The following is a 13658-nucleotide window of genomic DNA, read 5'->3' as shown; positions in this document are numbered from 1 at the left end:
ATCTATTGATTTGTTTTCCAGTTACACAGTATTTTTCGATTATACTTCATGATCCTGTAATTGTATTTCCAGAAATTTATTTAAACAGATAAACAATGGAACTTTTCATAAGATATGGATGTGTGTTAAAGAAAGCTCACAAAGTGATTTTTATTGCAGCACTATCTGTATATTGATTATTTTGAAACAATGTAGCATCTAACAACAGAAAATTGGTTTAAAAAGCCTTCAGATTCTAGCAGAATAGCTCACTTTACAGTGTGGAAACTTTTTCTCTAGAAAACTAAGTGAGGTTGCATGAGCATAAGCTATTTAATCATATATTACCTCAAAATCAGTCAACTCTCTAAGAAATTACTGAAGAGAGTGCCAAGTGTCAAGATTCCAGGAGCGATGACTTTGTTGTGATCCTAGATAAGTTATTAGCAGGGTCTTGGTTTTAATTCACATAAAGGAATGGATGAGGAAAGCTTTCCTGACTCATGGACTGGAGATAGGTATTGAGACGTGGGAATAAAGCCAAGACCTTTGAAAGACTGTGATCTCAGTGAATGGGACATAAAAACACCCCTGTACTTGTTGAGGGAGATAACAATAAATCATCAAAGAAAAATTCTATACCAGAAGCTCAGTCCTACATAAATAGAATCTACTTACCCTAAACATGGGCTAGAATCTACCAAGATGATAAATGAGCATAAATATTTGTACTGGGGCTTTGGCAGTCAAAACAATCTAGTGAAACTAAGAGGAGTAAATATAATCTCTCTAGAGAAATATCCCAGCCTATAAACTCACCTTAACAGACACTATCAAAAACCTTTAAAAATATAGATTGGAATCACTAACCATGGCAAAGTCAGCAGACCCTAAAGCCAAGAGAATTAGCACAGCTAATAGAAAAGCCTTTAGATTTTTCTGTATGAATCTATAAACCACACTGTTCAATAAAACCATAAGTGTGAGTCATCTATGTAACTGAAATTCAATCAAATTCTTATATTAATAAGGTCAAATAAATATACAAAATTATCTTCACAATATAGTTTTCATTTAGTTTGAATATTTTAAGTTTTTATATCTATTTATTACTAATTCATCCCAAATATGTGAAATTTATATCTTATACTCTCATAAAATCTCAACATGCTTAAGAAGGAATATTTCAAGGGGTAACAGCCACATAAGCTTAATGGCTGTCATATCAAATAGTACAAGTCATGATAAAAGTATATAAGTATATTATATAATTATATGATATCAGTATATAAGTATATGTGTATACTTACAAGTACATATAATAAAGGTATATGTATAAATATATGTACTAGAAGTAATATAAGTCATGTATATAATATGATTCAGTCATTCCTCTATGATTTATTAAGAGCTCATTATGTGAAAGACACTAGCAAAACTGAAGTTCACTCAGTTGAAATAACCACAGCCTTAATCGGTTTGAAGCAATATCTATATGTTCATTTATAAACAGTTGAGTTATCGTGGAGAAACAGATGTTTATATATATATATACTCTACCTGTCACTGTGTTTATACAGGTAGAGCAAAATTGGGGTGATATAAAAAAATTATGGTAATGTATAGTATAGGGAGTTGTGGCTGTGTTATTTTATATTGGCTGTGAGGTGAAATCCAACAAATAAGGTATATATGAGCACACACTTTTAAATGCAGAACCAGGATATACAGAATATCAAGGAGAAAAAAAATATTTCCAGCGATTTCTTTTTAAAAAGAGTTCAAAGCATGGATTAAAAAGAGGATTATACATAACAAGAGAATGGATTAGGACTTAATTCCCAAAATACTAGATAATAAATATCTGAGAAGCTTTCTAGTTACAAAATAACTATGTCCCATACAAGCAGCCAGAGGTAGTTTGTTGACGTTTCTGATTCCACTTTTGAGAAAAGTTCTAATTAAGCACAGTTGTACTCACTTCCAATCCCAGCATTTGTGAACTAAAGATAGGAGGGTCCAAAATTCAAGGTCATCTCCAGTTTGCTAGTCATTCCAGGACAGCCTTGGCTGCATAAAAGCCTGATTAAGAAAGAAAATTTCCATCTACCCGGCCAAATCTAAATGTAGTATAAGTCAAATATATGTATTCCAGGTCTGATTGTACTTTGAAGTAGTGGCAAGGCCATCTAAAGCAACTACCTTCTTATTTTACTTACATATAACACTGTCCACAATGGATGATAAAATTCACTCTGGTGATAGAAATTATGATTCAACTTTTCCAAAAAAAAGTAAGTACTTAAATTTTATGTTATACAGAGTTAACATGAGGTCAGAATGATTCGCTTCAGAAAATTATTCTAAATCTGCTGTGATCAGTTCACTGCAAAGCAACTAGATAAAAAAAAATTCTCTAGAAACCAAATAAAATCCAAGTCAGATGTATTGGTACAAACCTGAGATACCATGCCAGGTATGGTTATAGCAAGGGTATTTCCATGAATGTGAGGCAAGCCTGGGGTGCATACTGACTTCCAGGCTAACCTAAGCTACATAGGTCATCATGGTCTCAAAACACAAACAAATGAGCTACTATTTTTCCTTTTCAGTAAGTGCATCTATATCTCCAATGGATGAATACTTGAGTATGGACATACTAGAGTTGTGGAGGACTCTTCTCTAGCATGTAAATACAAATATGTGCATAATTCCCTTGGAAGCACCAGTGACTAACTTGCCAGTCTTGTAAAAATTAAGATGCGTTTACACTCACAATTTCTAAAAAATCCTGTTTCCCAACACTGTCCTAATTGTTCATCTCTAGCATTACTTTTCAGAAGGAATTTGCCACTAGCTCACATCATTTAGTGGAGTCGTTAGCCTCAGCTTATTTCACAGATTGATGGCTACTTGCCCAGGGAATGATTTTGTTTGCCACCTTTTCTGTGGCACAAACTATAGGATTTACATTTCATTTATATCACTTTGTTCTTGCAGCTGGTCAATAACAAATACAATGACATATATAATTTGGTGGCTCATTTCAATGTGTAAACTTCACAGAAGCCTCTGCCCAGAACAAGCAGTCAGTAGGACCAGTACATCACTGTGAAAGATTCTACAAAGGCGTTTCAAACAACCCTGCCATTTAACTTTTAATTGTATTTAATAATGTTTGTATACTATTTAAAATTATTATTATGGTGTCACTGATTCAACAAAGACTGGTAAAGGCTACCACATAGTGTCTTCTAAAACTGGTTTTCCATTTCACATCTAACATCACCCCCCCCCCCATTTACTTGAGTTACTAGTACTTTCCTGTGTCAGGCAAAACAATAATTTTAGAGTCCTGAAATTTCAACAGGATTGTTTGGCTTGGCAAAATACCATATTTGATGAGTACATTTGAAGGTTCTAAATATATTTCTAATTCTCTGAAACTCAAGGTTTCTTTTTTTCAAATAAACATTAAAATAATCTGAAAAGTTACTGGAAACATAACTTGAAAAATGTTGAAAATAATATAATATCTATGATGTTTTATGTTAAGCAACTTTTGGATTTAGTCCCCAAAATTTCTCTACAATGCAGTCTATGTAATGTGTCATTGTGACTATAAGAAACAGCAAACAATGCTTACAAACAGCATACAAATATATCAGTAGCCAGATTGTTTTGATATATGCCAAAGTCTGTTTTATTGGGAGGCAGTTCATCTGACTGAGAAAAGCATCGATTTTCAGAGAATGCTACTGGCTAAATCATAACCTGATTACAGTTAAGTCAAAAAAGTAACTTCAGCCATAATCTGCAATTTTGCATTGAAAGAACATACATATTTACAATCAAATTCTCACACAGATTAAACATATTTCCATTTTCTTTGAGGAAAAGAAATGAGGTGCTCTTGTTCCTAATTGCTACATTTAGACTTTAACTTCAGATGGATGGCGAACAAAGAATCAACAACATTTCAGGTTTGAAAACATCCATATTCAGAAAGGTTAATTTGGCTTAATATTGTATTTAATTATTTTTCGTTTAAGGTATCATTTATGAAAAAAATTCAGAAAAGCATCAATTAAAAAATTTAAATTACCTCTAATTCTGTAACCTAGTGACAGCTGTTAATTGCTTTCTATAACATTTTGGCCACTTTTCCTTCCATCAGTGTGTGCAGCCTTTTGAACGGGGTTATAACATACTTGTGCTTTTAAACAGTTGTTTCATAGTAATTAGTGCATTAAGAAATCTTTCTGCATATATTATATATCCATGCCATTAGCTGTTTATAATAACGTTTTCATTTGGCTACATAGTAAACTATAATAATATGTAGGACTAGATTTCCAAGTTAGATGTCAGACTATAAAGTGCTTCCTTATGGTCATTTAAAAAGAATAGACAAAAATAAAGAGAAAAGTTGAGCAATGGATGGTAATGTACAGTTAGGTACAAATAAGATACTTTGGTGTATCATGACATAGTGTAGTAACAATAGGTAACAGATTTTGGTTTACCATTAGTAAGTGACAGCTGTTTGAATAAATAGATATGTTTAACCTAGTTGAAACATCACTCAGTGCTGTGGCACAATGGTCTTTTCTCCTGTCACTTGCATTATTTTTAATAAAATGTTGATTGATTAGTAGCCAGACAGAAAATATAGACAGGGCTATGGTGACCAAGCAGGAAGTAGAAATGTGGCAACTAGAATTATGGGAAGAGGAACGTCGTCACTACAGACACAGAGAATGACAGACACACATCAAGCAAGATGTGACTGCCTCACTGAAAATGGTACCAAGACATGTAGCTAACACAGACAAGAATTATGGGCTAATATAAGTTATAAGGGTTAATAAGAAGCCTGAGCTAATAGGCCAATCAGTTTACGATTAATGTAGACCTCTGTGTAAATCTTTGGAAATTAACTACTGTGGCACCTGGTAAGACAGAAATCTCAGTCGAATATGTGTGTGTGTGTGTGTGTGTGTGTGTGTATGTATGTATGTGTGTGTGTATGTATATGTATGTATATACATACAAACTGAAACAATGAAAAGGAAAACACTATTTAAGGTACAGAAAGAGGAAGAATGTCAGAAATGTACAAAGGTAATGATAGAATAGCTAAAAAGAGCAAAGAAAAAGATCAGGAATTTTCTGAAAAGAAGACAAGACATACCAACTCTAGCCAAGCATTCCCTGGGTGGTGGTAGAGGATGCAGGATTCTCATGCAAAAGGCAATCCAGAGAGCAAGACAGAGACAGAGATAGACAGAATATGAAGTTGGGTGGGTAAAGAGGTGGAGAGGTTCTAGAAGGAGTTGGGGAAGGGGAATTATATGATAAAATACGTTGTAGAAAATATAAAATAAAAATTACTCTTAAGAAACATAAGCCAAGTGGAGCTGGTGCAGAGACTGGGAGTCCTACTCTCATGATAGGAGCATTGCTCTCAGAAGCCCTAAACACAGCAGATTAGGTTCTCATTGCACTGCTGAATAGGACACAGTAGAGAGGAATCCAGTTTATGCACTCTTTATTTGACGTGGAGAACAGCATTTTGAGATTTTCGTTTAAAAGTGAACAATCTGGCTCCTGCAGGCAGGCTGCTCCAACACCCCAGCACCGGACCCTGTAATCTACAAGTCCCACTCTGACCCCAAACCCACCTATTCCCAGAGACCTCAGCAGCTCCCTGTGACACAGAACAGAATAACAGTGGCTCCCTGGAACACAGACAAGCAACTACAATGATTAACCAAAGAGAGGATCCATGAGACACAGAAACCAACTACAAGTATTGAATTAAGAGGCAAAGACAATGCTTGCACCAACTGGAGGAAGAGATGGGTAGGTGCCAAGGCAAGATACATTCAACAACCTAAAAACCAGCATGGCAACACCAGAACCCAGTGATCCTGCAACAGGAAGACTTGAACATCCTATCCCAGAAGAAGCAGAAGAAAACAATCTTAAATATAACTTTATGAAGATGATAGAGACCCCCTAAAGAGGAAATGAAAAGTGCCTTTAAAGAAATGGAGGAAAAGACAAAAAGTTCAAGACATGAAAATTGAGATAGAGGCAATAAAGACAACAAAAACTGATGGAATCCTGAAAATGAAAAACTAGGTAAAAGAACAGGAACTGCAGATGCAAGCATAACCAACAATACAAGAGATGGAAGAGAGAATCTCAGGAGTTTAAGCATTGATAAAGGAAATCGATGAATCTGTCAAGAAAAATGTTAAATCCAACAAATTCCTAACACAAAACACCCAAAGAAATCTGAGACACCATGAAAAAACCAAACCTAAGAATAATAGGGATAGAAGAAAGAGAAGAACTCCAGTTCAAATACACAGAAAATATATTCAACAAAACAGAAGTAAACTTTCCCAACCTAAAGAATAATATGCCTTTGAAGGTACAAGAAGCTTACAGAACACCATATAGACTAGACCAAAATAAGTCCCCTTGCAATATTATAACCATAGAGGAAGAAAACAAGATATTCAATGACTAAACCAGATTTAAACAATACCTATCCACAAATTCAGCCTTACAGAAAGTACTAGATTGGAAACCCAAACCCAAGGGAGTTAGCTACACCCATGAAAACATAGGCAACAGATAACCTCACACCAGCAAACACCAAAGAAGGGAAACACACAATCACTACCACTAAAAACTAACAGTAAATAGCAATCACTGGTCATTAATATCTCTTAATCTCAATGAACTCAATTCTCCTATAAAAAGACTCAGGCTAATAGTATGGATACAAAAACAGGATCCATTCTTCTACTGCATACAAAATTACACCTCAGCTTCAAAGACAGACGTTACTTCAGAGTAAATGGTTGAGAAAAGATTTTTCAGTCAAATGAACTTAAGAAAGTGGGTGTAGCTGTCCTAATATCTAACAAAATAGATGCCTAACTAAAATCAATCAGAAGAGATGGAGAATGACACTACATATTCATCACAGGAAAAAAAATCCCTCAAGATTCAGTCTCAATCCTGGACATCTATACCCCAAATACAAAAGCACCCACATATGTAAATCAACATTACTAAAGCTTAAGTCACACATTAAACTCCACACACTAACAGTGGGAGACTTCAAAGCCCCACTCTCGCCACTGGACAGGGCTGTTAGACAGAAACTTACAGGGAAATAGGAAAACTAAGAGATGTCATGACTCAAATGGACTTAACTGACATGTATAAAACAATTTACCCAAACACAAAAGAATATATCTTCTTTTCAGCGCTTCAAGTAACTTACTCTAAAGTTGACCACATACTCAGTAACAAAGCAAATATCAACAGGAGCCTAAAATCCACGACCTCAGAGAAGCTAGGTAACAGGGAGAAACGTAAGAGAAATATACATGAATTGCCCTGGGGATGGGAAATATATAGGAACTCCCCAAAATTTTTTTTAAACAAAATGTATAGAACTAAGCAGAGGGGTTTCAAGAGATGGAACACAAATGGCTGAGAAATACCCTTTAAACAATGCTACATTTTGCCAGGCAGTGGTGGCATACCCCTTTAATTCCAGCACTCGGAGCTGAGACATGAGGAGCTCTGTGAGTTTGAGGCTGGTCTGGTTTACAGAGTGAGTTTCAAGACAGCCAGAGCTACACAGTGAATCCCCTTCTCAAAAAAAAAAAAAAAACAAAAAAAAACAAAAAAAAAAAAACAAAAAAAGAAGCAAACAAATAAATAAAATCACATCTTTAGCCATCAGAGAAATGAAAATTAAAGCTTTGTTGAGATTTCTTCCTACCCCAATCAGAACGGCCAACATCAATTAGTCAAATGACAGCACATGCTAGCTGGCAAGGATATAAGGAAAGCAGTACACTTATTCTTTGATGGTGGGGGTATAAAATATAGAAATCAGTGCGGTCACTTATCAAGAAGATTAGAATTGATCTCCCTGAAGATCCATCTATACCAGTCTAGGGAATATGCCCCGAGGACTCTATAGCCTACTACCAAGACATTAGCTCAACCATACTCCTTATTCTGTTCATAATAGCCAGAGACCAGCTACTACCTAAATGTCCATCAGCTGAGGAATGGATAATAAGTAAATGTGGTACATTTACACACCTGAATATTAATCAGTTGTTAAGAAAAATGAAACTATGAAATTTCAGGTAAATAAAATTGGAAAAAGTCATCCAGACCAAAAACGCCCCCCCCAAAAAAAAGTCAGTTTTTTTTTTTCAATAGGATGTCACTAGATATACCAAACACAGCCAGGGCAGACTTCAGGTCTAGTAGCAGTTGACCAACACAAAATGTAGTGTATGTTTTGTTGTTGCTACTATTATGTATCTTTTGGTCCCCTTGAGTTTCTTTTTCTTTTTAGCTTGTTTTGAATGTATGACGGATGTGGGGGAGAAAAAGAATATGTCCAAAGTATAGTATATGGAGATTTTAAATAAATGTCACAAAAGTATCCAAATTCATCCAATTAATATTCAGGCTAACTATTGAACACATTAGCCATACAGAAAATTCAAACTGAAATTGCTTTTAGATTTTATCTCATCCATCTCTAGGGCTATAAACAAGAAAACAAATAATACTAAATGCTGACAAGAATGAGTGAAAAATGAGGACTACTGAGAATTCAAGAACAATGGCACTGGCTTTTAATCCTACTGCACATACTGGCTTTGTGGGAGCCTAGGCAGTTTGGATGCTCACCTTCCTAGACCTGGATGGAGGTGGGTGGTCCTTGGACTTCCCACAGGACGGGGAACCCTGATTGCTCTTTGGGCTGACAAGGGAGGGGGAGTTGATTGGGGGAAGGGGAGGAAAATGGGAGGCGGTGGCAGGGAGGAGGCAGAAATCTTTAATAAATAAATATAAAAAAGAAGAATGAGTGGAAAGAGGAATTCCTCTACAGGCTGCTATGAGAACAAACTGGTATAGCCACTGTGGCAGTTAGCTTAAGAGGTTCCTTCAAAAACTAAAGTTAAAACTAACATACGGCAGCATATAGCTGAATGATTCTAAGTAAATATATCACAAAACTCTTGTACTTATAGATATCCTATTAACAATAGCTAAGAAACTGAAATAGCCAGAACATCAATCAGTAAATAAACCGTAAAAATAAAAGTGATACATAACACATGGATTTTTGTTTAATCACAGTAAAACAAAACTAAATCATGCCATTTGTAGGAAATACATGCAACCAGAGATCACTACGTTAAGGGAAACAAACCAGACTTGGAAAGGCAGATTCGACATTTTCTCTCATATGCACAATCCAAATTAAATCTATATACCAGTGGGGGCATTCATATTATGAAAGTATAAATCACACATCTACAGGCAAAGAATATGTTAAGAATTGGGGAGGAGTAAAAGAGAGAAATGGAATATATTAAGACAGAAGGCAGGACTATTTGGAAAGACAAAAGGGTAAGGGACACAAGGGTAGGCATGTGAAGAGAAGAATAAGTAACAACAATGTATCATGGCACATGTGCATGAAAATGTCATAATAAAATCCATCATTGTATATGCTCTTTTTCAAAAGCAATTTAGCTAATACAGGGTAGGGCCTGAAATATGGGGCAGTGGGTAAAAGTTCTTGTTAGCCAGACCTGACAAACTGAGTTTCATACCTGGAACCTAGATAATGGAATGAGAGTAGCAACTCTTACAAGTTCTTTTTATCTCCACACATGCACCATGGGATGTACATAAACACACATACACAATCAGTCAGTCAATTTAATAAAATTTTAAAGTAGATGGTAATCTTAGTTTAGTAATATCAAAGAGTTCTATATACTCTCATAAAATAATTTGTCTCCACACAGATATTTATTTTTCCTCAAAATAAAACTAACTAAAATATTAATCATCAAAAAGAATATTAAACTAATGCTGTATTTTTGGAAATAGATTATTTTTATGTCCCACATTAAAATTTTATAGCAAATAACTTGTACGTGTATATTTCTTTAAAATGAGTTATTTAAACATACACTTGTTAGATTAAAAAAAACACAAATAATGTAAGAGACTTATGATAAATATTTCTCTGTTTCTATTAAAACACATATTTGGGTTGTCGGTTTTGGTGATTTGAATGAAAAGGGCCCTCATAGGCTAATAAGTTTGAATATTTGGGCCTTAGTTGATGCAATTGTTTGAGAAGGATTAGGAGGTGTGGCCTTGTTAGATGTGTCAAATGGGAAACACATTGAGGCTTCAAAAACTTCTCACCATCCCCAGTGTAAATTCTGTCTCCTGCTTACAGACCAAGATTGGGATCCAAGCTGTTCATACTACCATGCCTTTGTTCCATGCTACTTCATGAATTCTATCGAAAGTGTAAACCCAATTAAACAAATACTTTTATAAGTTGCTTTGGCCATGATATTTTAATACCATAATATAAAAAGAACTAAGATATCCCTGAAACTATGTAGTGTCCAGTTGTAACATATAGCAGTGTTACAGTGAGTGTCTTTCTTGACCAATAGGAGAGTCAAGCCTATTAAACAGAGAAACCTTGTTTCCAGTCGCTTAACACATATTTTAAAATCAATACTACATTATGTGTCTTGTCACAAAAAGGAGTTTTTAACTGATGAAAGAAATCTGTGAAACAGTGGTGACCTTGGTATTCTAAATAGGCCCGGTATGCCTCAAAATATGATGCATCATCAAATGAGAAAGAAGTCTTTCTTTCTGACCCCAAGTGATGTGTTCCTGGATTAATGGCATCTAATATTTATTACACTGGATTACAAACTGGGAATAATTCAGACATGAAGTTCTCATCCTGATGTCTTCTCTCTTCTATCACACAATTTTAATTTGAAATTTCATTGATCAATTGCCGAACTGGCCAACAAAATTCACAAAGAGAATTGCATTTCTTGGTGGGATGCGGAAAGATAGTGAGGCAGTTAAAAAAAAGTGCATTCCAATTTAACAGAACACACAATGTTAAAGATATAATAGTAGTTGAATAAATTGGAATGCATCCCTAAGATCTGGCTATGTACCTATTTAGGAAATTGTGGATGTTAATGCTCAACTATGGTTTTTTTTTTTTTTTTTTTACTAAACTAAGTCAAGAGAGAGGAAATACTTCCTTCCATTTAAGAGTAAAAAATTGGTTGGCCATAGACACCCATGGAATCTCACTGACTAGCTGTATTTTTCAGACGAATTCAGTACACCGTGATGACACGCCAAATGGCTTAACTATCAAATACCAATTTTTGTTGTTCAGGTTTTGTAAATTTGAAACATGCACACAATAATTTATATTTTTTTCCAGGAGATGGTGAGTTTTATTTTTTTCTTGTCTGGGTAGAGGTTTGATTTGCCCTTGAGTGCTCCGGGGTGGAGACTAGAAGAAAGCACAGCATGTGGAGGTCTACTCAGTGGGGTCGGCTCCCTCAGTCTCATCGTCACCATCCACAGAGAGAGCAGCATACTTGCTTGCAGAGCTGGACTTAGAGGCCGGGCTCTCCTCAGGTTTCTTTGGCTCAGGTGCAGATCTCGAGTCTTTATCGTTTTTCCCTTCTTTCCTATCCGACTCTTCCCAGTGGTCTCTGCTCCCTCCGTCTCCAGGACCGCGACTGGAGCTCCCAGTTTGGCCTCTTAAGACACTCACCCCATCTACTTTGTTTTCATCTTTCCTTGATGCTCCATCCTCAGAGGAATGAGCTGGAGCTACTTTCCCTCCACCACTTGTGGGGGACTGCTGCTCTATGTCTGAGCTCTGACATCGAGCAGGAGAGTTAGAGCTTCGCTTCACCCACGCATTCTCCTTTGCTGGAGGGGCTGGCATTACCTTTAGAGGCTGATCAGGTTTAGGAGGTTTGGAGCTTGGAGAGTGACAGTCTTCTTCTTTATTGAGGGTTTCATTTTCTAGAGACTTCTCACTCTCTCTCCTTCGTGTATTTCTACCAGATGTGGCTGAGGCCCCAGTCTGCGATGACTCACTTCCTGTCCTTGACCGTTCCCTTTCCTGAGTTTCTTCACTTCGCCAATTTGGTCGTCTCCCCCGCGGCCGGCGGCCTAGTTTTGGCTCATCCAGCTGCCGCTGCAACTTCTCCTGCTCCTTCTGCAGCCGCTCTTCTACTTCTCTTTCTCTAGCAGCTGTGTCAACAGGTTTTGCCCCTCCAAATATAGAAGCTGCTCGGCTGGACTGGGAGGTGCTAGCAGAGGAATCATCTTCCTTAGGAGTACTCCGAGGCTTTAGATTCAGTTTGGGTCTTTGGGGGGGACCTCTGTCATCACGCCTATAATCGTCCCGAGAGTAATCATCCCTGGAGCTCCATGACCGGTCATCCCTTCTGTCGTATCGGTCTTCATAGCGATCTCCACCTCCTCTGTAGTCATCATCCCTACGGTACCCACTGCCAAATGCTCTTCTGCCACTGCCTACCCTGGAGTCATAGCCTCGGTTATAGTATCTGCTGCCTCGGTGGTCATAGCGATCCCGGGCCCCATAGCGATCCATATTTCGACGTGGGCTGTCCCGATACCCATCCCGGTATCCATCCCGATACCGGTCTGAATCGTAACGAACTCGATATTTGTCTCCGAAGCTATCGTCGCCCCTTCTAGGTGGGTAGTCATCAAAGCTGTCTGCGGCAGGACGGGCTCTCCAGTCCGTGTCTGTTTTGTCAGAATCCCGATTTCTGTCTCGACCAAAAGAGCGATCATCCCGGTCTTTATTCTGTGCTTGATCAGCAACATCCACTCGAATTCTCCGGTTACCTAGAGACTCTTCATTGAGACTCAGAGCACTGAGCAGAGAATCCAGGTCCTCAAATTCTGCATAGCCAAAGCCTTTTAACCTGTCTGGATTGCTGGGTTCACGTGGTAAGCGTACAGCGCTGATATTTAGTCCTCTAAAGAACTCCTTAATGGAGTCTTCTGTCACATCATAGGGCAGGTTTCCTAGGAAAGCAGTGTAGGGTGGTGATTTGGGAAGACGGCTCCGGTCGATATTGGGTTTCCGAGCAGCCCGACGAGCAGTGGGAAGGAAGGAAGGGTCAATTGGAGGTGCCCTATACACATCGTCATCGTTACTATACCAGGTTGTTGACACATCTTCTTCCAGGTCGTCTGTTTCATCAGCCCAGCTGACTAGTTTGGGGACATAGGTACTTCCTCCATCAGTACCCCCATCCTCAGCTAGAAAGTCTGTTAGGGAGATGGTCTTCCCCTTCTTATTCTTTTTTGCTGAGGCCGCCATGTTGGGAGAGGGAGAGAGAATGCAAAGGACCCGGATGAGGCAATCACGTGACTATAGCGGGGATGACGGGCTTGGAGACGCCACAATAATTTATTTTTAATCACACAATGAGCCTGTCATCAGTAAGACAAGATGGAACATACTCCCAGTGTTTTCTCTTGAGAGCAATCTGTCCAAATACAATGAGGGCATTTGTGGGGGATGATTGTTAGATTTGATACTGGATATGGAAGTCAAGGACATATCATAGAAGTTTTTAATGATTTTAAGAAAATATTTTAACCTTTAATCTAAAGATGGAGGAAATATTTTTTTTTGTTGGTTTTTCGAGACAGGGTTTCTCTGTGGCTTTGGAGCCTGTCCTGGAACTAGCTCTCTAGACCAGGCTGGTCTCGAA

The 13658-nt window shown here is 37.5% G+C and overlaps 1 pseudogene; it reads right to left on the bottom strand.

Annotated features, from left to right (window-relative positions):
• Positions 1 to 11329: 11329 nt before the first annotated feature.
• Positions 11330 to 13261, bottom strand: LOC142841160 (eukaryotic translation initiation factor 4B pseudogene; annotated as a pseudogene).
• Positions 13262 to 13658: the final 397 nt, after the last annotated feature.

The sequence above is a fragment of the Microtus pennsylvanicus genome, chromosome X, assembly GCF_037038515.1.
Source record: "Microtus pennsylvanicus isolate mMicPen1 chromosome X, mMicPen1.hap1, whole genome shotgun sequence".
Classification (NCBI taxonomy): Eukaryota; Metazoa; Chordata; class Mammalia; order Rodentia; family Cricetidae; genus Microtus; species Microtus pennsylvanicus.
This window is presented reverse-complemented; position numbering and strand designations above follow the sequence as displayed.